The 25,519-nt window shown below is 36.2% G+C and overlaps 1 protein-coding gene and 1 long non-coding RNA gene across 2 annotated transcripts in view; both read left to right on the top strand.

Annotated features, from left to right (window-relative positions):
• Positions 1-8,247: 8,247 nt before the first annotated feature.
• The window catches only part of PCMTD1 (protein-L-isoaspartate (D-aspartate) O-methyltransferase domain containing 1), a 79,910-nt gene continuing 62,638 nt past the window's right edge, over positions 8,248-25,519 (top strand). The window contains exon 1 of the mRNA XM_079136776.1: positions 8,248-8,474. The gene's annotated coding sequence lies outside the window, so the exon portion shown is untranslated. The remainder of the gene's footprint in view (positions 8,475-25,519) is intronic.
• On the top strand, positions 20,442-24,070 carry LOC306648243. The gene is made up of 2 exons (XR_013760338.1): positions 20,442-21,160; positions 21,273-24,070. It is a non-coding gene; the product is annotated as an uncharacterized lncRNA (long non-coding RNA).

Genomic DNA, 25,519 nt, shown 5'->3' with positions numbered 1-25,519 from the left:
TTTAAAAGTCTCTTTTCTGCCTTAATGGATTTGTCGTCATAACTCCTATTTTTAATATTATTTTAGCAAACCATTCTATTCAATGGAATTTTAAAAACACATTATTCAAAGAGCAGTTGATTCTAGTCAATTCTTCATAATTATTGTGCTTATCAACCTCTTCAGAACAGGAAGAATCTATAAAAGAGAGTTATCAATTCAGTGCCTGGCCTTATTACTGTGGATTAAAACCTGATCAGGAAAGATGTGTTTATTGACCAAGAAATTCATCACCTTTATTTCAGAATTAAAATGTCAGTTTAAAAAAAGGAACACTAAGTTTTGTCTCCTTGTTGCCTACTGCATCCATTCTAATGGCCATCCAAGACTTGCCAGTCCACCTCTCTAAGTTTTGTTTCTATTATCCTTTATAAAGTCTATGTTTTGGTTAAATAAGATTAAACTCTGTTCTTTGAAAACACACCACAAGTTATCTGCACCAGAATTACTCTTTGATATCCATGTCTCTAAAATGAACATTCTTATCATCTCTGTTATTCAAAAGTTCTATTAAAATTTCCACTCTTGATTCAAATTTGACTTTTGACATGAAGCACTTCCATGAAGCAACAGCATTTTATTTGTACCCTTACTATTACATCATGAGTAACCTTCTTCCATGCAGTTCTTAATACAAGTTTATGAAGACAGGAACTATCTCAGAGATTAATGTAATATCCTTAGCACTATCTAGTGTATCAGGAAATATTTATTGAAATTAATAGTTTCTTTTAAAATATTAATTTAAGGTGGGTTTCATGGTACATACCCTGTAATCCCAGCAAATAGGAAGACTGAGGAAGGAGGATTACAAATTTGAGGTCAGTGGGGGCAAACTTGGTGAGACCCTGTCTCAAAATAAAAAAATAAATACTGCTGGGGATGTAGGTCAGTGGCAGAGTGCCACTGTGTTTAGTCCCTAGTACTGCAAAAAACAAATATTAAATTTTACATAAAAATAAAAGCATTTATATGTATATATGTGTGTGTGTGTATGTGTGTGTGTGTATTTGGCGGTGCTAGGAATTGAACCCAGGGCCTTGCACATGCTAGGCAAGCACACTACCACTGAGCTACATTCCAACCTACTTACTATTGGTTTTGATACATTTAGTTATTAATAAAGAATATCTTTATAGGTTTAAAACCATATAAAGAATAATTATAATTTTAGTCACCATTTTCTTTACAACAGGCAATACATTAGAAATGCTTATTTTTCTACAAAAAGCTTATTTTGTTGATAATTTTTGTTTTTTATTTTAAGAATTAGCCTATCAATATTAAATCTAGGGTTATAGCTCAGTGGTTAGAGCGCCTGCCTAGCACATGTGAGGCATTGGGTTCGATCCTCAGGACTACATAATAAAATAATGTCATCTACAACTGGAAAAAAATTTTAAAAATATTAAATCTACTGTAATTTGCAAATTACAATTAGTAACCTATCTGTAAAACACGAGGGGCTGACCAAATGAATTCTAAAGTTTCTACTAGTATTCCTTAATTTCATCTTCCATTTTGCATACAGCTCATTAAACTATGGGCTCCAAGAAAGCTGTGGCCTTTTCAGACTTACTACCTGCTGTTTCTCTTAATGCCCAGTATATCTGACAATATAATAAACAGTTGTTGAATAAATCAATCAACTATACTTTTGTCCTTCCTCCCCCAAGTGCTTATGTATTATGGAAATTCTACCCAGTAATTTTCACTGGAGAAACTACCACAGGCAGGTAACTGTGCTAAGCTTTGTGTTCCTGTTAAACTTCTCACAATCTGTTTGGCCAGAACTGTCAACACAAATTAAATGTGAACGCGGCTGTAAGAGTAGCAATAGCAAGTAGTATAGGCAGGTGATACCAAAGGTTAAGAAGGATTGGTCATCACAAGTTTGAGGAGAGCTTAGGCAACTTGGTGAGACCCTGTTTCAAAATAAAATAAAAAGGGCTAGGGATGTAGTTTAGTGGTAGGGTGCTTGCCTAGCAAGGGTGAAGCCCTGGGTTCTAATAAAAAGAAAAGAAGAAGAAAAAGGACTGGTTACTTTGTCCTACGTGAACTTTAAATGAAGAATAAGAGGTATAGGTGGTTTTAAATTTTCTTTCTCTTCTTAATGTCCTCTCTTTTCTTACTCCCACTCTCTCCCTTTTTTTTCTTATCAGAAATAAAATACTTTATTCATAAAATATAATTCCAATAATACCTGGGAATAGGAAGTATGAAATGGGCATATTTCCAGGATGTTTCTCCATTCTTCACTAGCAAAATGCTAATCTTACCAAATTTGAAGGTTACATAGCAGTGTAATACTTTTCAAATTTGTGACAGAAGCTTGATTAAATGCAGCTCTCTGGAAGAGGAGTTGGTATAAAAAAACTTAAAAATGAATCTGAATCCTGTGTAAGATAAGAGTTTTGTCCTTTCTTAAGTATCAATTATCTCTGAAAATGGAATAACTTACTTTTCCTACTTACTAGCATCTGAATATTCATGGCATAGAAGAGTACATAAGAAATTGAAGGACAGGTAGGAAAAAAAGGAGAGGAAGGTGAAAATTTCCACAGAAATATCATTTTTTGTTGTTGTTGTCACTGAGGACTGAACCCAGGTGCTCTACCTCAGTCCCTTCTTCTTTTCTTTTTTTTTTTTTTTTTAAATTTTGAGACAGGGTACTGCTAAGTCGCCCAGGATGGCCTTCCACTTGCAATGCTCCTGCCTCAGCTTCCTAAATAGCTGGGATTACAGGTGTGGGTAACACCAAGCCTGGCTGTTATTTTGTCAATAAAATAATAACTTCATTGTTGCTATTATTTTATCAACTATGACATATAGTTAGCTATTTAGAATAAATCCTTTCTTAAACTGTTATTCTAATGAAAAAAATTCATATTCGATACACTCATTTTTCAAGTATTTCAATTGTTTAAGATAAAATAATGAAAGTTTTTATGTCATCACTTCCAGTTATATATTAAAAGAATGGATAGGGCTACGGATGTAGTTCAGTGGGAGTGCACTTGCCTGCCATGGTTCAGGCACTGGTTTTGATCCTCAGCACCACATAAACAAAAATAAATAAAGGTTAGATTATTAAAAAAAAAAAAGAAATTAAAAAAAGAATGGCTATTGTCCATTTTAAATATAATTTGTCTAATTTAATATTGTATTAACATACAATTAGTAACATGTGACTTCTCATGTAAGCAAAGGGTGTTATCTGTACACTTTATTATAATGACTTAGCTGAAGAGGGAAAAATCAGATGCAGGCATCAGTAGTGGCTAACATCCTTTATCAGATATGGTATTTTAAAGTAAATTCTTACAAATTGAGAAAAGAGACCTAAAACAACCCCTACATGTCTGATACTGTATTGTCAGATGAAATAATGAGGGACATACATTATATGTATTTATCACATTGCATATATATTATGGCTTAAAGTTATTAGAGATTATATTTGAGTTAATTTCCAATTGGATGTAAACTGGATAAACAAGTTTCATTTTTAACCTTAAACAGGGCAGGGATTTCTGAAGTATTTACTTAAGATTAAATGATTTTAGGAACGTATATTGCCATAATTTATTTTCAATTGCACATACAATCCCTTAGATTTCAATAGTTACTGAAGTTAAGCAGCTAAAAATAAACTTAAAAATTAAACTTTTATGCTTTTCAGTATTTTGCTGTGAATACTTTTGGTGGTGGGAAGTGGTAGGCTACAGTGAAGTGTGTATATTTACATTTGCTATGTGTCTTACAAGAGTAACTTTCCTTTAGAGTCCAGGTTGCTTTTTCTAAAGACTTAATGTAAAATAACTTTATGTAAACTTTTTTCATGGTTTCTGAAAGTGTAAGGGAGTTTCAGATAATAGAGAATAGTTATGAAATGCTTTGAAACTACTGGAGTCTGCTATCAACTTGGTGTTTTGGTTGAGCAGTTTTGGAAGGAAAAAACAAAGAAGAGCTACTAAAGGTTTAGACCGGTATAGCAGCAGTGATACTCAATTTAGGGCAATCTTCCAGTGAAGAAAAGACTGCTTGTGCAGTCTTTTCAGTCATATCCACAAACATACACAAAATCTTTCACTGAGAACCATGATGGCAGCAATGCAACAACATACTGTGACCCAAAGGATTAAGAAATGTTCATAGAGGAAGAAGTATTGGAGTACATGAACAATGAGTGCAATTTCCTCAGCTATTATAGACATTGGCAATATTTGAAATGGAGCATTTTTTTAAAAAGGAAGCCTATTTTCTACCCACTCTCATATCTGTGAATCACATATTTTATATAAAAATAAAAACTTTGACAAGTATAGTTTGTGGTTTGAACTAATGGTTCTCAGTCTTTAACATGCATCAGAATCATGCAGAAGGCTTGTTAAATTTGTCAGACTGGTCCCAAGAATTTGTACTTCTTAGTTCCTTGGAAATTTGATGTCACTGGTCCCAGACTACACTTCTGAGAACCACTGTTTAAAGACTTAGCTATATTTTCACTTTTCTCTAGAGGATAGCTACTCTTTTGTTGTAAACTCCTGATCTTGAGTTTTGACTATAGGGTTTCTCAATATGTGAATTAATTTCAAGTGACAACAGTGAAACACACTACCAAGAAGACATTAATAATTAAAAAAATTCTAATAAAGGATCCAGCAAATTAGAAGATCCTCTTTTGCCTTTGTCGGCTCCAAGATCTGTTTTTTTTTTTTTTTTTTTTTTTCTTTTGAGATAGGGTCTCACTAAAATTGTCCAGGATGGCCTTGAACTTGTGATCCTTCTGTCTGTCTTCCAAGTAGCTGGGATTACAAGGCATGTACTATTGCACTTGGCCCAAGATCACTTTTAATTTCCTCAGTTTATAAGTTATATAGATATAAGTGTTATTGCTTGTTTGTTCTGGTAATAGGAATTGAACCCAGAGGCACTTTATCACTGAGCTATATCCCCAGACCTTTTTATGTTTTAGTTAAATTGTTGAGGCTGGCCTCAAACTTGCAATCCTCCTGACTCAGTCTCCTGAGTCACTGGGCTTACAGTCAGGCACTGCCTAGTGGGTTTTCACTTCTTTGGAATCTGGGGTCTTAGGCATTCTCCTACATTTTCAAACTCATTGTACTGTAGAAAACATTACTGCTATGGTCTGAACGTGTGTGTCCCCTAAAATTCATGTGTTGAAACCTAATTACCAATATGATGGTATTAGGAAGTGTGTTCATTGGGTGGTCATCAGAGGAGACCTGTCTTGCCCCTTTCCACCATGTGAGGACACAGTAAGAAACTGCTGTCTATGACCCTGAGTGAGCCCTCACCAGATACTGAGTCCCTTGATCTTGGGCTTCCTAGTTTACATAACCATGAGAAATAAATTTATAAGCTGTCCAGTTTTTGGTATCTTGTAGCAGCCTTAACAGCCTAATACAATTATCACCTGAACAAACTAAATTTGTTTTTTTAAATTAATAAGGAAATGCTGATGTGTTCTTTTGCTTTTCAAATAGAGAAAAATTAAGTACATTGAAGATAATTCTTTCAGAAGAAGTATTTGTTTCACTGGCCTTTTTTTTGGCTGGGGAGCTGGTAGAGGTGATGGACCCGACTGAAATAGTATAAGAAAATAAAATTGAAGAATAAACCAGTTCCATGTTTAGTAGGATATTAGTTTTGGGTTTTCTCCAGATATTGTAGATGAGAGACATGGAACAAACTAGGCTTGGCTCTACAAACCATAATCAAAACCTATTACATAACACAGGTGTTAGGAAATTACTAAATAATAAAAAGAAGAAAACAACAAAGACATAAAGGTGTTAGGAAGGTGCTGGATGTTTTGAGGTAATATTGGCAATACATGGAGACCTCCAATTCTTGAGGCTGAAGAAAACATGAACAGTGCTAATGTCATGTCTCTGGGAAATGTGAACTCCTATGATGATGAGAGTAGTTTGTTATGTTGCACACAGTTCAGTTTAATAAACATTTGTTGAATGCCTTATGCATTTAAATAACACAGTCTTTCTGATGTAACTTCTGCCTACGCAGTATTCTGATCAGAGTGCCAAACAGCTATACTACACTTCGAGTATTTTCTGCTTAATAAAATTGAAGTGACCCAGTATGAAGAATCAGCAAGTGTTCCTCTATGGTTAGGAACTTTTGCTGTAACAATGGATTAAGAACTCTAGGAATAATTTGTCCATGGGGCATCTAAATTAAAGTCTAAATAGATTTCTAAATAATTGTATAAAATGAAATAATTTAAGATTTAAATTACCATTCACCGGGAGAGCGAGCAAACACTGTACCAGGCTATGGAGAGAAACAGCAGACACATTAGGAATGCACTCACCCTTAATGGGTTACAAATAGGAGGAATACACATTCACAAGAAGTTAATGATATGTAAAAAGTGTTAAATGGAGACACAATCAGAAATGGTCTGAAGATGGAGGTGGGTGGCACCCTGAGGTATGTGTACCACAGGAAGATAAAGAGTTGCTAACTTGATTATTTGCAGTTCAACTATTCTCATAAGAGTAACTTGATCCTTATTAACAAAAGACTTATTAGTATCCTTATTAAAAATGAAATAACAAAGAAAAAGAAAAATGAACTGTATTTAACTTTAAATCAGTAGAAAAGAAATCTAGTTGTGAAAAATTGCTGTATCAGAAGGAAGAAAATATATGAAGAAATGAAGGCTCAAACAGATGTTCAATAACTTTAGTCCTCTTCCTAATTTAGATTACCATTTGTACTTATTTTTTGTTTATGGTAAGACATTTTCATGTGCTAAAATTTCTGCTTGGAGTAGCAGAAAACTAATCTTGTAAAACTGTTATGCGATCCCATCATTTAGGAGTGATCTGGGCTCAGGCAAGAGAGCCAAAGATGGGACTAAATGAATCTGTGACCCACAGCTATACCACATAAGGCGGATGAATAGAAATTTTGTACAGTTCAGGGCACTGGAAATGCACTTATACCTTAAACTCAAAATGATGTTGAGCTGAATGGTAGGTCACCTTACCAGCAATTTTGTTCTTAAGTTATTTTATGATTTGAAGCTTTGACCTTGGTAGTGTGTTCTTTCTAAACACTTTGTACGCGATAAGTTGCCATGGAAAGCAGTAACCTGGGCATCGAGGGTGTTCTAATTCTAATGTACCTTAAGATACCTGTTAAGGATAGTCTTCAATCATTGTTAACAGAGCTGAAAATCAATACAATTCAAGCAATGCGATGGAATCATGCTCTAACCAACTAGTGGTTTGGAGGGGAACACACACAGAAAGACTAGTGAACAGAAAAGCAGAACAATGTGACACTGGGTAGGAGAGACGTGATACCTTTTATGGATATTATAATCCACTGGGAAAAAAATTATGTGTAGTTTTCTAGGAGTCTTAAAAGCAGGAATAACACGTTTACAATCGAGGATCATTACTGGCAGTGCTTTCCTTGCTTGATCAATATGTCATTCTACTCAGCTTTCTCTCCTCCTCAACAATCTTTCCTTCAGATAATCGGTCATAAGCACACTAAGAGAAACTTGCTTGACACAGTATCTTCAGTTTGTTGAATGCTATGCCCATGTGGGATGTTCAAGCCCAATACGCCCAGAGCTCCATCTCTGAGTCAGGACAAAGTCTCAGGCATCCGTAGATCCACACGTAGGAACCGGAGGCGAGAGCCTCACGCCGCACCCGGAGAACACGCAGGCTCAGGAAGCGCTTAAGGGGGCTGGACTTCGGGACGCTAAGTGGACACTTTAAAGTGGCCCAATTATGAGGAAAATCCTGAGTACTTCTGATCAGTTAGCGAGCACCTTCCCAAAAAGCATCGCCCCCAACCCAGGAAAGCATTTTGAAAATGGTGCAACACCCGTAAGACCTTGTCCCCAAGCGCGGCGGAGACCTGGAAGTGCCTGCATCCTCAATACCTCCACAGTGACTAACCATTGACCACACCGCTACCAGTGCGCTCATCCGGTCCAAATGTGGTAAAGAGGCGGGGAGGCAGAGGCCTTGCTCTCGCGGGATCTCCTCCTATCGCTGTCTTCTCCAGGCTCCTGACAAGCCTCGCGTTGTTTGGGTTTTGGGGCGGGGCGAGTCCAAAATGGGCGGAGCCAAATGGGGGCGTCCCCAGGCCTTGTTGACTTCGGCCTCCTGACGGAGCGTCAGTCTCTCCTAGGGCTTTCCGCGCATGCCCAGCTCTCAGGCGGTACTGGAGGCTGGGACAGTCCGGCTGCCCCCGTCGCAGGTCGGGCCCCGCCCCTCCCCCCGGCGGCGGCGGCGGCGGCGGCGGCGGCGGCGGCGGTGTTGTTGTGGTGGTGGTGGCGGCGGCCGGCTGCCTCGGAACTTGCAGAGTCCTAGTGCCTGGTTCACACGCCGCTGTGGCAGGCAGGACCTACCGCCGCGCCACAGGTAACGCTGCTGCTTGGGGTTTTAGGGGTTGGCCTGTCCGGGGGTGACAGGGGGCGCGTTCGGAGACCGACCCCAGGTGTCTGGGCCAGGAGGTCCGGGATCCCGGGCAGAGAGGGCTCGGGGGCCCAGACGGGGCCTGATGTTGGGGTCCCGGACACGGAGGGGCAGGAGGCCAGGGACCCGGGAAGGCCCGGGTACCGCGTCCTCGGACCCGTCCTGCGGCTCTGGCCTGGGCTTGGGGACGGCAGTGACCCCGACGCTGGCGTTGTCAGATCCCTGCGGCCCTTCGGGGCCTTTCAGATCCATCCGGCGACTTTCTGTTGTTTTGGTTTTGAAGGAAAAGAATCCAGCCTACATAGGGCTCGGGATGCCATGGGGGCTGGGAAGGGACTCACGAGATTAGAGCAGCCGCTAACATTTTCTTTCTTACTTTTTTGTTGTTGTTTGAGCGTACTACTGTTTGTGGTAAGTGCCGTGCTTGTCGTATTGCTTGGGACATTTTAAACACCAGCAGAGGGAGGACCCAGGAGTAGAACTAAAGGGAGTGATTTTGCAGATCCAAGATTTTCTTTTCAATTATTATTTTGTTTTCGTATCTCTTTTTAAACTTGAGAAATCATAGCTATGTTTTGAACAAATCAGAAGAATTTGGGTAGGGAGGAGTACGTCTTTAATTTTTTAAATTACAAAATACTGTTTGCCCTTTAAGAAAAAATTAAGCTGCCAAACAATGAAGACGCCAGCCCTCTCCCCTGCCCTCCAACTCCCATGTTTCCTTTATTACTGGGTAACCAGACTTCAAGTGTATATAACCATTCAGGACTTTTTTTTTTTTTTTCCCTGTGTATATGAGGGTTATGCTTTAGAAACAAAATTAGAATCATATGTAGTATATTCTTTTATTGGCCAACAATACATCACAAATATCCCTCCATTTTATTAACATGCCTTATTCTTTTTAAAAGTTGCATAACTAATTTTCTTTATTGCTGAACTTGGTTTACACATTTTCAATTATCAATTGCTTTTAAAAGGCCAATGTTTTGAAATGTAACATGGTGAAACTTTCAGAATGTCCAAGGCCAGATGTGATACTTTCATATGAAACAGGTTGAGTAATATGTTTACACAAAGCTTAATGGTAAGTTCACATGTGACTGGAAGACTTCATAAAGCAGGTTACTAAAAGTTTACATTTTGTTTTTCCAGTACATTTTTCAAAATAAATTTACTATATGGTCAGATGAAAACATTTAATTCCTTGAACATAAAGTGGCCAATTTGTGAAAAAAAGGTAAAGTGGAAAACCAGTGGCCCAGAGCTTTGTTTTGGGGGATGGCAGATGAGAAGCAGTAGGGTTTAAATATTTTGAAAAGTAAGCCATAGGGAGTCAAGCCGGAAGTGGAAGGATGATACTGCATTGCTTACTATTAAGACAGAAAGCAAATCCCTGTGATATTCTTGTGTTTTTGTGTGCAGAAAAGCTGAAGACTTTGTTGATTTAATCACTAACTTGTATTTTTTAAAGGTGTACTGTTGTGTTCATCGTGGTGCTAGTTTCCAGGGAAAACAGAACTGAGAAAATCATAAACAGCAGTCTTTATTTAAGCATGTGTAGTCTGAAATCTTAGGCTAAATTGTGTGGCATTTTATTTGGGAACTGTGCTTGAAAAGAATCAAAAACATCCATAGTATTTTAGTTCTTGTTCTTGATAATAGCTTTCTCATAACACCAAAATAAGTAGCATTTTCCCAATTCTGTAGATTATAAATAGACTCTGAGAGATTAAACTGCTCAAGATCCCATTGCTTTTTTAGTAGCGATGTCTGTATATACCCAGGTGTACTTAATCCAAGAAGCTGGATTTGGATTTTTTTTTGCTCTTCCTTGTTTCCTATTTATGCAAATTGCCTTACAAAACTGTTTATCTTAGTCTTCTTTCTTTGAAATGGCAAAATAGACACACAAATAATCATGTGCATTGAAAATTGTCTAAAGGATAAATAGCTAGAAACTGAAATATTATCTTTTTTATGTTTAGTTTCTTGTGATGTATTATTAAAATATTAAACTCGTTTTTAATGCTCTTAACTAAGAAGATGAGGGATGTTGCCTTAGTCACTGTTTTATGCCATGGTAAATTTGTGTGTCATAAATTGTAACTCTCATAGCTATTTAATTTTTTATAAACTTGAATAATATCATTAAGCATTATTTTTATGGATCCAGTTGAACTTATAATATTGCTAATATGCTTAAAAGAGCACAAAGAGGGCCCTAAAAAGTTAGAAAGATTGAAATTGCTTATTTAATTTTTGGTATTTTAATAGCCTCTTAAAATGCATCAGTAAGATATGTGTCATAATATAGTATTTTAATTTGTTTTAGTTTTGTAGCAGATGTGACAATTGTTTGTGTAAAGAAATAAGGAAGATGCTGAAGTTTATAAAGTATGACCAATTGTAATATGTATTTGAGAAGAAACCCAAAGAGAGTAAAAGTTTAAGCTTTTACTGGCAGTTCAGAATGATAATTAGTCATATCTAAGTGGCATATCTGCTACTGATTTCTCTTGGTTTATGTTGGTTGTTAGTGTATTTTATAGTTGTGCAACACCAAATTGTTTGAGCCCCAGCAAAGTCTCTTTATACATTATGTTAAGACTGTTGACTTTCAGTTGTGGAATGGGAAGAGGCTATGGACCTATTGCTCTTTGTCTGTATTTTCAAAAATTAAGAGCTATCTTGTTTCTGGTGGAAAGGAATTGAAAGTTTATTTTCCAGTTTAACCTCAAAATTCTTTTGGGGACATATATTCATGAGTAGTCAGAAATAAATCAACTATTTTTGGTCCTATGAGTAATACAAAAAAAGTATCAAGGTTGATCCCTGGAGTTTAAAATCTACTGGACTTTTTTCTTTGTTAGGGAAATGAACACAAAATTTATTAAGTGCCTAAGGCATGGGAGTATTAGATTCCTATTTAAAAACTAATTTGTACAAAATAGCTATTGTGTAATTGCCTAAAGAATCTGTTCCCTGATCTGTTTTGTTTTTTTTTTTTTTTTTGGGAGAAACTAGTTAACATAAAAAGAGAAGACAAAATGGTGGTGGTGGAAGAGGGAGGATGTGAGAATGGGCTGTCAGAGTAGAGAATGGGAGAGGGGTTTCTACAAAGAGGAGTAATCAGTAGAATCAGATGTGTGGATGGACATCAAGGAAGATGAGAACTTTCATGAGTTGCAGTTCTTTGAGCTTCCGGATACTGAAAAAATATCTAATTACAATCATTATCATTCTACCCGCTCTGTCTTGTTTGGGGATTGAGTTGGAACACTTCTGTAACTTGCAGGCTCTTATAAGTCCCCTATAATAATCGTATTATCATGAGTCAGTTCATTTTGTAATCTGAAGTTATGATGGGCATTTGAAGAGCTGTAGAATGAAAAGTGCTGTGAAGACCTGTCTTCTCCATGCCTTCTGTAAGCCAGCACCTCCAAATTGTCCTTCTGGGGCCTTTGTTCATGTTCTCTTTCCCTTTTATAATATTGGCTCTTACCTTAGGTTTGGGTCTCATCTTTCTTTTTAGAGTTGAGTTTTCTCTTCTAGTGATTCCACAGCCCCATGGTTTCAACTGCCCCCCTCTTCCCACTTGCTGAGGCACCTTGTTCTGTACCACCAGTCTCATTTTCTTGCCTAATCTTCAGGTTTTTCTTTTTTATTATTATTCTCCTTGATAAACTATTGCTGGCATTCATTTTATTATTTTGAATCAGTAGCTTTGCAAATGTATTCTTTTCCCCCTGATTTCATCAATATATTAATGAAATTAACATTTTCTTAGTCATCCAGGCTTAAAATCAAAAGGTCATCTTTAAAAAAATTATTTTTTTTAGTTTTTGATGGACCTTTATTTTTATTTATTTATATGCAGTGCTGAGAATTGAACCCAGTGCTGAGAATTGAACCCAGTGCCTCACACATGCTAGGTGAGTGCTCTACCACTGAGCCACAACCCCAGTCCCTTAAAGGTCATCTTTTTTATTCCACGTTTTTATTGGTGCATTATTGTTATACAGGATGGTGGGATTTGTTGTTATTCAAAAGGTCACTTTTGATTTTTCATTCTCGCCTCAAATATTTTTTTAGTCATCTTATTGCATCATGCTTCCTGATTCTTGTGCCTTCTTTCCATTCTTCCAGCAATCATGTACAAATGAGACCTTCCTAATTTCTAGGTTTTTGCTCTTCCATTCATCATGCATACTGCTATTAAACTGTCCTGCATGCATCCTTGATCGTTATAGTTGCTGCCTTATGACCATACAAAAGTCCTGAAAGTTTCTTATGTCAGTCATTATCTGAGTGCTTTATTCTCTCTTGGTCATTTATGTTGGTAGTCACTGATCCTCACTTTATAGGTGAAGAGGTGGAGACTTCATGAGCTCCAAGGAATTGCTAATGTGTAGAAGAGCTCAGATTTGAATTTTAAACGTGTTGGCTGGGGATATAGCTCAGTCGGTACAAGCGCAAGGCCCTGGGTTCAATCCCCAGCACCACAAAAACAAACAGACAAACAAACCAAAAAAAAAAAAAAAAAAAAATGTCTTCCTTTAAAGTCTGTGTTCTTGACCACTGTGCCTCTGCCTAAAGGCTATTCATCAACCCTGGAATAAAGTTCCAGTTCCTCAGCATTATTTTTCTTCATTAATTGACCCCAGTCCACTTTTGAAACTTAGTTCTTCTTGAATGATCAAACTTAGGTTTAAAAATATATGTCCTCAAAAGAATGTAAACCTTTTTTACTTTACTTTTTTGTTTTTTTTTTATGCATTTTTATTTCTTGGATTTTTTTCTTATCTTTCTCTTCCATGTAAAAGTTTAGTTCATACATAGTCATCCCCCACTCCTGCCTTTCCTGTCTGTACAGTAGTAAAGTCTGCCCTTCTTGTTCATATAAGCTACTTAATCTTTGATACTTTTTACTCTTGTTTTTGAGTATTCTAACAATTGTAATTGGAGTATAACATTCTGGAAAGCAGAAACAATGTTTTGTTGGTTTTGTATCAGAAAATATAGGTAAATGAGTATGGAAATTATTACTGGTAAACTGCCTCTTTCTTTGGCATTTAAGTAGTGTTTGATTTTTAGCTGCTGGATGCCTCCCTGTCTGTCTCTTACTCACTCACCCATCCCCCACCGCAAGCTTATTGGAGTTTTGTGTCTGTAGCAACCAGGTTTTCTTTTTGTGGGCTGCTTTATGAGTTCTTTATTTTTCAGATTGTTAGGTAATTATTATCAATAGTTTATTCAAAAAATCAGTATATGCATGTGATTTCTTGGTATTGTATATAAAAATGCTTAAAATTAACATTTTGCATTTGATATCTTTTCCATGTTCTTGAGTTGGACAGTCTTCCTAATGAACTACAATCTCATAAAGTGACTTCATGGTTTCTTTTGTGTTTATTTAGATATGAAAGATGGAAACATAGTTGTTTTATTGTTTTGGTGATATCAGGAAGGTCCAACCAGATGATACATCTCTTTTAGATTCCTGAAGAATTCATATAAAATTTTAGATTTCTTTTGATAATCTATCATTGTTAATGGTGATCATGCAAGAGTTAGTTTTTTTCTCTTATTGTCTTTGCATTCTATATTGTGTTAGTTTAGATACTTAATTCTTGCTTTGCTAATTAAAAATATAATGCTGTTAAGAGTCGTGAACTTAGGATAGGTTGGTGATAGTGATGGGAGAGGTGTTTGCTTTTTGAAATGCTAAAATGCATGACTGTAGAGTGATACTGGTTTTGTGAGGCCAGGCAATTGGTCACTCTTCCTGCCCTCAACTTTATAAAGGTAATTTAAGCACGTTTGAATTATTCATTAATTTAAAAAATAGAAAAAATGGTTACATTGTTCAAATTTTAAGCAGTACAAAAATAGTTTGAAAATGTCTCTTCCTTAGTCTCCTAATTTTTTTACTGGGAGGTAGCCACTCATCATTGAAGTAGAAATAATAGAAATTATTGCTTTATAAACATACAGGTGAATGTGAATAAATTTCTTTTTTCTTTTCATGTAGGTAGAGATGAGGCACACTGCAGATTTTCACTTGCATTTTTTACCTGAATGTATATCTCTTAAATTCCATATCAATAATAAATAACTATTCCATTGTTCTAAAAATGCTTGCAGGCTTAAAGTATGCTGTATATAACTACAGTTTTATTATTTTTTGCGGTGCTGGGGATCCAACCCAGGGCCTTGTGCTTGCAAGGCAAGCACTCTACTGACTGAGCTATCTCCCCAGCCCATAACTACAGTTTTAGATTGAATTTTTTATTTAACAGTATTCTCTACTGATGAGCATTTAGATTGGTTCTGGGTTTTACTATTATAGCTACTGAGGCAACATATTGAAGGAAAAGAAGAAAAAATTAAAAAAAATTGGTGATCCTTCTCTGTAGGGAGGAATGAAGTTTGAAAACTGAAATTATTGTGTAGGGGTGAAAATGTATGATATTTTTCTTCATTCATTGTGTGTAAGAGTTCAGACCTTAAGAATATGTAGCTGTCTACTCTGAATATTTTAAATTTATTTCAAATAGATTTTATGGTATAATCTTTAATAGTTAAAAAACCTAGTATAACTGTGCAGAAGTGTGACTAGACAAAAAGGTTTGACATAATATAATAGACTGAAGTGGGGAAACGTAGCAAAAACCTATTTGTTCAGGTTTGTCTTTGTCTCTCTGTCCCAATCCTTTCTCAGTATAGGATAAGATCCCTTCTGGAATGAGGGTTTTATGATCTTCTATCAGACAAGGTAGGACAGAGAATTTTTTATGACCAGCCTTGACACAGAATGGCAGGGGAAGGTTAAAGTAAAATATTTAGGTTTTTACAGCTGACCTGGAGAGAAGCTTTAGTTTCTGTGACCCACCTTGGGGAGAGGAATTCTAGTTTCTGTGGAAAGGACAGGAGAAGTCAGAAAGAATTTGCTTTTGAGGCTGGCTAGTGTACTGCAGTTCAAAGTGTTCATCATGTGGAAACACCATTCTTTGCTGTATGTTTTTCTGAGCCCCACAAGTTGTTTTTTGGTTACTCCTTTTGTGTGTGTGTGTGTGTGTGTGTGTGTGTGTGTGTGTGTATGGGAGTGGGGGTTGAAGCCAGTGATGTTCTACTAGTGAGCTACATCCCCAGCCTCCTGCTTTTAAATTAAAAAAAAAAATTTTTGAGACAGGGTCATGCTAAATTGCTCAGGGTGGCCTTGAACTTGTCATCCTCCTGCTTCAACCTCTGAGTAACTGGGATTATAGGCATGTGTTTCTGCACGTGGCTTTTGATTTCTTTTCTGACCTGATGATTAGTGACCTGGATGTAGAGAAAATGGGATCATGTGAAGACAGCTGTTAGAGTCTGTCAATTCAAAAGTGACACTTATGATGGATAGCAGCTTCCATGATTAGTTGTTCATTCCACAAGGGTCAGCCCTCCATGTATTTAGCAGTTCAGTGCTTTGAGATGATACTGACCTGGAAGATAGTGTTGGAACTATGACCTGTGTTATGGTTTGGATGTGCTTTGCTCCTCAGTTGTCCATGTGTTAGAAGCTTGGTCTCTTTGTGGAGATCTGGGAGGTGATAAGAACTTTAAGGGGTGGGGTGCAATGGGAGGTTCTTAGGTCATATAGGGTCTTGTCATAGTAAGGCACTAAGTTAGATTTCATGACCCCTTGGTAAGATTTGAAAAGGAGTGACTCTTAAAAGCCTTCATTATTGTGAGAGAGTGATTATAAAAACCTGAGCCTGGTCCCACCCAGTTTTGGGATGTAATTTTTTCTCCTACACAGGGTACCACTGTTTCCATCTGCTATGATGTTATATAGCCAAGAAAGCCTTCACTGTAAGTGGACTGATGCCAGCACTGTGCAGTTCAATATCCAAAACTGTGGGCTAAATAAACCTCTTTTCTTTATAAAGTTAGCCTATCTAAGGTATTTTGTTATGGTAATGAAAACCTGACTAATCAGCTTGTAATAGTGTATTTAAATGGGAAATCTGTTTGGGGATGAACTAAAATCTGAGTGTCATCTAGAAGAAAATGTCATGGCCTCCAGTGTAAAAATATATTTTATTTTATATGGTCATTAGCTTTTTTTTTTTTTTAAGTATAAAATTATATGTTCAAAAATGAGATTTAAACTACTGAAATAATTGAAGTTAAACAGATTCCTCCTTCAGGGCTTCCCATCCAGTCTGTTTATATGGGTTGCCAGAATAATGGTTTTTCACAGTTTGGTGCAACTCCTTTTAGACTTTTATGTATAAACAAAGACAGTATGTTTGTGCTATCTTAAGAATATCAGGGCTGGGGAAATAGCTCAGTTGGTAGAGTGCTCACCTCATAAGCAGAGGGACCTGGGTTCAATCCCCAGTACTGAAAAAACCAAAAGTAGGGCCTTCAGTTTAGTAGAAGGAAATATTTAGAAATGTCATAGCTCAAAAGACAAATGCAAAACAACCTTTGATTTACAATGTTTAGAATGATTGCTTATTTTATTGCTATGATACCTGTAAGTCTTTTGACTCTGAATTCTCATGTTTTCATTCTTTTTCTTTTAATGATTAGAGAGAATTTTAAAATCCTGGTTCATCTTCATATTCATATAAGAGAGAATTTTGGAAAACATAAAGGAAGTCACTGTAATTTTAGTTTCAAGAGAAAGACTGCAATGGCCTATAGGACTTAACATGCATTATAAATCCCATTTTGAAAAAATTCTTTAAATACTTCTAAAGCATTTTTATGGAATTGACTTTTCCCTTCAAATAGAGTGATTTGAACTGTTTCTTCTTTCATGAACCAAAGATAACTAGAAATGGATATAGGAAATTCTATAGTAATTTATATCTGTATTATACTAGACTGTACTGTACTATACTATTATCTATTTTTATATTATGCTGTTCATGAAATTGATATGACTTTCAAGGAAAAGAAGGGAAGAAGTCACCTAGGATTTATAGTAGTGAACAACCTCATTGTTTATAATGAACAGTAAGCTTGCTTTTTCTAAGGACTTCCTTTTATCACTATTTAGTAATCACTGATTTTATTGTATCTATATAGCATTTAATAAAATGAATGTAGATCATACTACAACCATAAGTCATATATTTATGTACCCACGTATACACATACATTTGGACATCCGGTGCACAGTTCAGAAGGCACCATTCATACAATGTAAATGGCATTCCTTTTACTGCTTCATGAAAACTCCTGATATTTCTTTTTTCTTTTTGGCAGTGCTGGGGATTGAATCCAAGTCCTTATGCTTGCAAGGCAAGCACTCTACCAACTGAGCTATATCCCAAACTCTCCTGATATTTCTTAATGAGTAGTTGTTTTAGTCAGCCTTTTCTGTTACTGTGACCAAAACACTGGACAAGAACAATTTTAGAGGAGAAAAAGTTTGAGGCAGGACATCATGGCAGAAGGACAGGAGAAAGAAAGCAGCCGGAAGCAGAGAGACAGACAGTTCCCCTCACCACGGACAAGATTTACACCCTTAAAGGCACCCACCGGTACCCACTTCTAGCCATACATACCCTATCTTCCTACAGTTACCACCCAGTTAATCCTTATCAGGATTAATGCTCTGTTTAAATTGAGATTTTCCTAACCCAGTCGTTTCACCTCTAAACTTCCTTGCATTGTTTCACACATGAGCTTTTGGGAGGACATCTACTATCCAAACCATAACAGTGATGCTTCCTGGATTTTTCAGGAAATATGTTGAAACCCTGATATCTTTGGTAACAACATTTTCATGTTGTTAAAGAGGCAGACAAGTATTATTCCCATTTTATAGATACATGATCTGAGACTGAAAATGACTTCATTTTTCTGAATCTGTTTTGCTTTCTGTAAAATATTGGTGACATTGGACTCAGTGATCTACAGTGCTTAAGGACATAGATTTTGGTGTGAGATGTACCTAAACCTCAACCTATTTTGGTTCCTTGTAGCTATAAAGGCTTAAGCAAGTTATTGAATACCTTTTCTTGAATTTCCACCCTTGAAAATAATACTGTGTACATGAAATTTTTTGAAGATTGAAATGCATTAATGTACTGAAAACGCCCCAAAACTTTATATGCAATAACTGCACAGTTAATGATAGTTACACTAATAATCAATAAAAAAGGCAATGTTATTTTGTGAGTTCTCTATTTTTTTCAGAGATTATGAGATCACTTACTTAGTAGCAGAAAGTAGGGACCTAACACAGTGGCCATATCTGTTTAAGCAGAGGCCAAATATGGACTAACCATACCTCATTTATCAATATGGTAGACAGTGAGTTGGAGGAGTTAAAAAAAAATAAAGAAGGAACCTAGAAAAACAAGGAAAGTAATTGTTACATAGTCAAGATCAGGCTGAGCCAGATTAGACTTCATACAATGTGTATAAAATAGAGGAGGAGATTTGAATCATCTAGTCATGCAAAAAGAAATGAGAAATCACTAAAGATTAGAGTTCTAAACTTTGGAATTTTTATACTGTGTCTGTGATCCGTGTTCCTTTCTTTTGGGTGGTGCTGGGATTGAACATAAGGTGTCACTCATGCCAGGCAAGTGCTCCACTGCTCTGCTGCAGCCCCAGCCTAAGAGGTGTTCCTAACTTAGCTTTATCACTAATGTTCCTCATAACTTTGAGCCACCAAGAAATGTTTGAATTAGAATCAATATACTATAGAAAGACTTTCATTAGTTGGTTTTTAATCTTTTGAACTCTAAAGATCAGTTACCTGTCCATTAATTCCTTTTATTTTTATTTTTTTTTATTTTTACTTTTTTTGGTACCAGGAATTGAATTCAGGGGCACTCAACCACTGAGCCACATCCCCAACCCTATTTTGTATTTTATTTAGAGATGGTCTCACTGAGTTGTTTAGAACCTTTCTTTTGCTGAGGGTGGCTTTGAAATTGCTATCCTCCTGCCTCAGCCTCCAGAGCTGCTGGGATTATGGGTGTGCACCACCATGCCTGGCTTTCCTTTTACTTTTAATGGTGCTTGGTTAGGAAAAAAAATACTAAATTTGAATATGATTATTATTTTATTAGATTCATAATATTAAGGTAAGTCTATATTAAGATTATTGGTCAGTGGTGAGATAAATGCTATGAAGTCAGATCTTAATAAATATGTTTGATTCTGGGCCTTTTTCTCATTGTTATTCTAAAGTTTATTTGTAAAGGTCAGTGTCTGCTTGTTTCTTTTCAAACCCTTTGGTGCCTTCTGTTAATAGGGAACATTACTAGAATCAAGTCCTGCTCCTAAATGTGTGTGTGTGTGTGTGTGTGTGTGTGTGTGTGTGTGTGTGTGTGTGTTTGGGCTAGTGTATTTCCTCATTTATTTTAAGTGATACACAAAAAGCATTTACCTGCAAGGAGATATCTTATTTTTATTTATTTGTTTATTTATTTCTTTTTTTAGAAATCTTATTTTTAAAAGAATGTTTCCTTTTGCCAACCTGGAGTACATTAACATTTTGAGAATTTTGAATCTGCTACATATCCTAATGGAAGAAAAGGTGTTGAACGACTGTCTTGTATAAGGTCTTACTCATGCTGAACTGAATTTTTGTAAACAAACTAAATAAATCTGGGTTGTAACTTTCCACTATCCTAAAAGTAAGTTCAGTAATTAGAATGTGCCCTAAGCAATTTCAAGCTTGAAGTTTATGTTTAGGCACAATTTCTCCCAATGGTTTAAGGTATTAGAAATGTAGAGTTTTTTTTTTTTTTTTTTTTAATGAAAAAAATATGATTGCATGGCTCAGTAATTATACCAAAAGGTTGATGGTTTATTTGTTGTGTTTCAAGTTGGTGCTTAAGAAAAATTGAGTCTTAGGAGTTTCATGATGTTCTTGTACAATTTATCTCTAGTGTAGTTGTTATTTCAGTTAGAGAACTTTAGGCCATTGTAAGAGTATGACCATGCATTATGTATAAGGGAAAATGGAATTCCAAGTTTCATCAAACAATAAGAGCATCTTTCTTGCTACCCATCCTTGTGATATCTTTAGTTCTTTACCTGTATCCTGAATGAGAAATGAGAGACAGGGATGAATTTAGTTGGCTAGCATACTTATCTAATATGAATTGTGTTTGCTTTGCCATGGAAAGCAGTATTCCACTCAAGAGTAGAGGGCAAATACAATTTGTGTACTATGGTAGGTAAATAATGCCCCCTCCTCCCCACAAGAGGTCCATGTTCTAATCCCCCAAAACTGAATATGTGACCTTATGACAAAGAGGACTTAAGGTTGCAGTTGAAATATGCTTGCTAATCAGCTTACTTTAAGGTAGGAAGATTATTGTGGATTATCCTGAAGAGCCCAATGTAATCACAAGGGTCCTTAAAAGTGGAAGGGGGAAGCAAAGTTGACAGAACCAGAGAGAGCAGAGTGAGAAGGACCTATTTCTAAGTTTCTGTCTTTGGAGATGGAGGAAAAGGCTATGAGCCAGGGAAAGCAGAGCCAGACACTGTAGTACAGATTCTTCCTACAGCCTCCAGAAAGGAACAATTCTACTGACACCCTTAATCTTAGCCCAGTGAGACCTATATTAGACATCTGACCTTCAGAATTGTGCAATAATACATTTGAGGTTTTTTTTTTTTTTTTTTTTTTTTTTTTGTGCTGGGGATCGAACCCAGGGCCTTGTGCTTACAAGGCAAGCACTCTACCAACTGAGCTATTTCCCCAGCCCCACATTTCAGGTTTTTAAGCCAATAAGTTTGTGGTAATTTAAGGCAGAGATGAATAGAGTTAAGTATATTGTGACCATTTGGTTCTTTAGGGAAATGAATGGTATACAGTATTAAGTTGGGAGAAGTAGGATCTGATGTTCATCACAGTAATCTAGAAAAAAATGTTAAGGATAGTAACAGAAAGGGATTTTCACTAAGGCCAGTCGAAATAACAAAAGATGGCTTAAAAGTAGAGGGAGACCATGTTGAAGGTTTTGGTTTCAGATTTACTAAATTTGTTTGTTTGTTTTGGTATCAGGGAAGGAACTCAGGGGTGCTCTACCACTGAACTACATCCCCAGCCATTTTTATTTTTTATTTTGAGACAGGTTCTGGCTAAGTTGCCCAAGCTGGCCTTAAACTGTGATCTCCTGCTTCAGACTAATTTACTGGGATAACAAACATGCACGACCAAGCCCAGCTTCAGATACTCAATTTGAAGTGATGGTGGGAATCTTCTCCCCTATGAAGTTAATTTAGAAACTTACTAAAACTTAAATGAATGCATTGTAAAATTTGTTCTAAAGAGTGTGATGTTTCAAATTAGTAAAGCAGGACAAAGATATCTATCTATCTATATGTCTGCCTTATAAATCTCAGAAGTAGTATATTGAGGGAGGGAAGGACAAAATTAACAGTCATGTAAATAGCTTTTCTGGCAAACGAAAACTGAGATTCTTATACGTTTCTTTCCAGTTTGAGAAAGAACCTAGTACTTGAAGAAGTTGTGTGTATTCATTGTTCTCAGAAGGACTGTGTCTGAGTTCATTCTAAGAATATAAAAATGCATTTCCATTCTAGGCTCAGGTGAGAGAGATAACAGTAACATCATTCATTGGGCAGCACAAAATTAAAATTTGCTATGTTTAAAAGTACTTTTTGTTCCTCTAAAACATTACCTTCCTGCTCAACACCAAAATAAAACACATTCTCTTGTGTGATATAAGGCTGTCTTTTTGGCAGTTACCACTCTTCCATGATTTCATTTTATTATAATTTATCACAGTAACAAAGTGTGTGGTTTATTTAGTGTTATTTACTGTTGCTTTATTCCAGATTGTTTTCCTGCTAAATAGGTGGTTTAACAAATTTAATGAATCCCTTAATGCCTGCTTATATATGGTTTTCATTCTGTGCTCCTACAACCCTGGGATTACAATCCCCCATCCCCAAATATTTTTTTTAAATTGTCTTTTTCTCTTCAACTTGAAATGTTACTGACAAGAAGAAAATAACCTGTACTATTGTTAACCCTTGCATTTTTTTGGGAATTTGGTTTACCATATCCCTTCCTCTTTGGACTTCTGTATTTAGCCTGCCTGTCATGCCTATATGATAAAGTTTAAGGAATTTGTCACAGGATTTATTTTATCCTTTTCCATGTGTGTTAATAATTATAGAAGCCTATAGGGGAGAAACAGTGACACAAAAAAGATCATGTGCTTCAGTTAAACTATTGAGGCTGACTTGCAGTAGGTAAAATTCCTGAGGCATCCTCCTTTCTAAAAGTTTGACTGTAGGGTGAATTTCCAGTGCAAGAACTTAAAGATGGCAGTTTTGGTAGCTGCTGTCCTCAGTAGTCTTACTCACTGTTTCCATCTGACTTCTTTGAGATCAGAATGGATAACTTTATTAACACAGAAAACCTATTGACTAGTGTTTAAAATTTTTCCAAGAAGCTAAGATAAACTCCCCTTTTCCCTCCAAAAGGAAGGGAGTATTTGTGTAGTATAACAAAGTCAAATTCAGGGAATGTTGGATGCTTAGCAAGGATCATATTGTGTTTTCAGCTCATTTTATTGCCCAACCACTGTCTTTGTGTCCAGTGGCTTAATTGTTGTCTTTCTGGTGGCGTTCAGGATTCTGTACTCTGGGTCCAGTGAGAAAAGGGAAATCACACAGTAATGAGAACAGAGAATGTTTAATGTAAAGAATTATTGTCACAGGCTGATGGCTAGTAAGAAGTAAAGAGAGCTGTAAAAATAATAGTAATTGATGTAAGAGCACCCTGTGCTTGTAGGGCTGTGATTGAATAACCAAGCAAGAGCCAGCTCAGGGTTTGAGATACAGGCCTTGTTGGAGAGGGTTTGTCTGTGTCTCATTGGACACCAGAGATATTGATGGAATTTACTAGAAATTCACCCTCTCTGATACTAAGGAAATATGTTTATAGGAGGTATTTTAGGAGCTGCCTTCTACAGACTTGTAGCCCAGGAAGGGAGGGTGCTGAGGAAGCTATGGGCTGTGGTGCAGTGCAGTATGGTGCTGGAGAAACCTGCCAAGCAGTGCCTCAGACCAGGAAGCAAAAGGCTTCTCTCTCCTGTAGTGTCTCCAGTGCCATCTGCTAAACATTACCCATTAGTTGATACAGAAAATAGAATAGTTTTTCTTTGTACCTAATCCCTGGTAAAATTAGGGCAACAAATTGCTGTTCTAGGCTTTTCTTGAAGCATATGTTCATAGCTTTTGTACCCTTTGCCATCCAGAAACTTTTTCTTGGAAGTGAAGTGTTGGTAAACTCCCTTTGTTTAGGGGCCAGTTCCTGCCTTTGCTGTTCCCATTTAGCTGATCATAGTCACTTTCCTGCTTCTTGTATCCTGTCAAATTTTTAAATCTAAAAAGGGAATCATAGTCCTGGACCAAATTTTTGGGTATTTTTTTTTCTTTTTATAAACTAGAGTGATGAGATTAATGACTCTTTTTAGTAGCGTTAGAGGAAGTATTCCATAGTTCTTTGACTTATTTTAACAAGGTTTGTTTTTTTTTTTCCTATAAACAGCAGACAAAAAGAAAGAAATCACTTTTCATAGCTTTTATTTTATGATATATTGAAAAATCAAGATACTACAGCCATGAATTCTGTCAGTATGGTTTTCAGTGAGTAGTTTTGTCCAGTGAAAACATAAACTAGGTAATTTAGGGTTTTCTTCTTTTTAATTATTATTATTATTTTTTTGACAGCTAAATTCATGGATGCAGATGCTTTTAAGTTTTATACTGGGGTCAGTAATATAGTGTGATTGTTTTCGACTAGCTTTCATTTTGTTGCTGTTGCCACCATAATGTAACAACCAAGAATTCAGAGACCAAAAAAACTCTTATGCTAGATTGGTTTTATAGGTCAAGGGAATGATTTAGAAAATATTAGTGTACATACCTAGGTTTTTTAGGTTGACATTCTGAACACATTTTTAAAATCTCTTGGACATTTTACCAGTATGTGTGTACTCTTTATATTTACAGTATTTATAAAACGCTTTAAAATATTTGCTGTTCTCTGAAATTTACTGTGGTTTAACATTGTATGAATAATTTAGAAGAGAATCTGTTGAATATCTTTCTTCCTGCTGTGTGTTTGTACATCTATACATTTTCACATTAATAATCTTCTCACTAACTAGCCTGAGAACACTGAAATATCAACTCTTCAACTTTTTTGGGGAGTCTAACGTCTCTACTGAGTTCTTTGCTTCCCAATTTACAGTGTTATTCAAATCATTGAAAATTGCTTAGAAGTTTAACTGCTTTTGTAATTTGATAGTACCTTTGTATCAGAAGTTTATTTTGTCTATTGTATTCCTTACTAATTTCCCCTTATTTTGAACCCTTGAAGCGTTTAGCTTACCCTTTTTTTCCCTTTTATTCTTTCTTTCTTTTTAGTGTCATATTACTCACTAAATTGTAAGCTTTTTAGTACTGTTTTTCTCTTCTCCAATGAAAAGTGTTCTTTTTACATTTAATTTAATTAAGTTAGATTTTGCTGTACTGGGAAGTGAACCCAGGGGCCCTGTAACACTGTGCAATATCCTTAGCCCTTTAAAAAAAATCTTTTTTTTTTTTAAATTAAAGACAGAGTCTTACATATGACAGGATCTTCTGAAGTAGCCCAGTCTGACTGTGAACTTGTGATGTCCTGCCTCAGCCTTCTGAGTCACAAGATTATAGGCATGTACCACCTTGCCCCTCACTCTTTTTGTATTTTTAAATGACTTGGCAACTAAATTGCTCATTAGCAGGGGTCTTGAATAATTTCTGTTATAAGGCATTCTGCTAAGTGAAAAAAATAAGCAGGTGAATAGCATTTAGAGCTTTACCTTGAATAATTTTTTTTTTTTTAGTATTGGGGACATTGAACTGAGGAGTACTCTACCACTGAGCTACACCCCCTTTTATTTTTCATTTCGAGACAGTGTCTTGCTAAATTGCCTAGGCTGACC

This window comes from Sciurus vulgaris (genome assembly GCF_902686455.1).
Source record: "Sciurus vulgaris genome assembly, chromosome: 1".
Taxonomy (NCBI): domain Eukaryota; kingdom Metazoa; phylum Chordata; class Mammalia; order Rodentia; family Sciuridae; genus Sciurus; species Sciurus vulgaris.
Note: the sequence above shows the minus strand (reverse complement) of the source record. Positions and strands in the feature narration are given on the sequence as shown.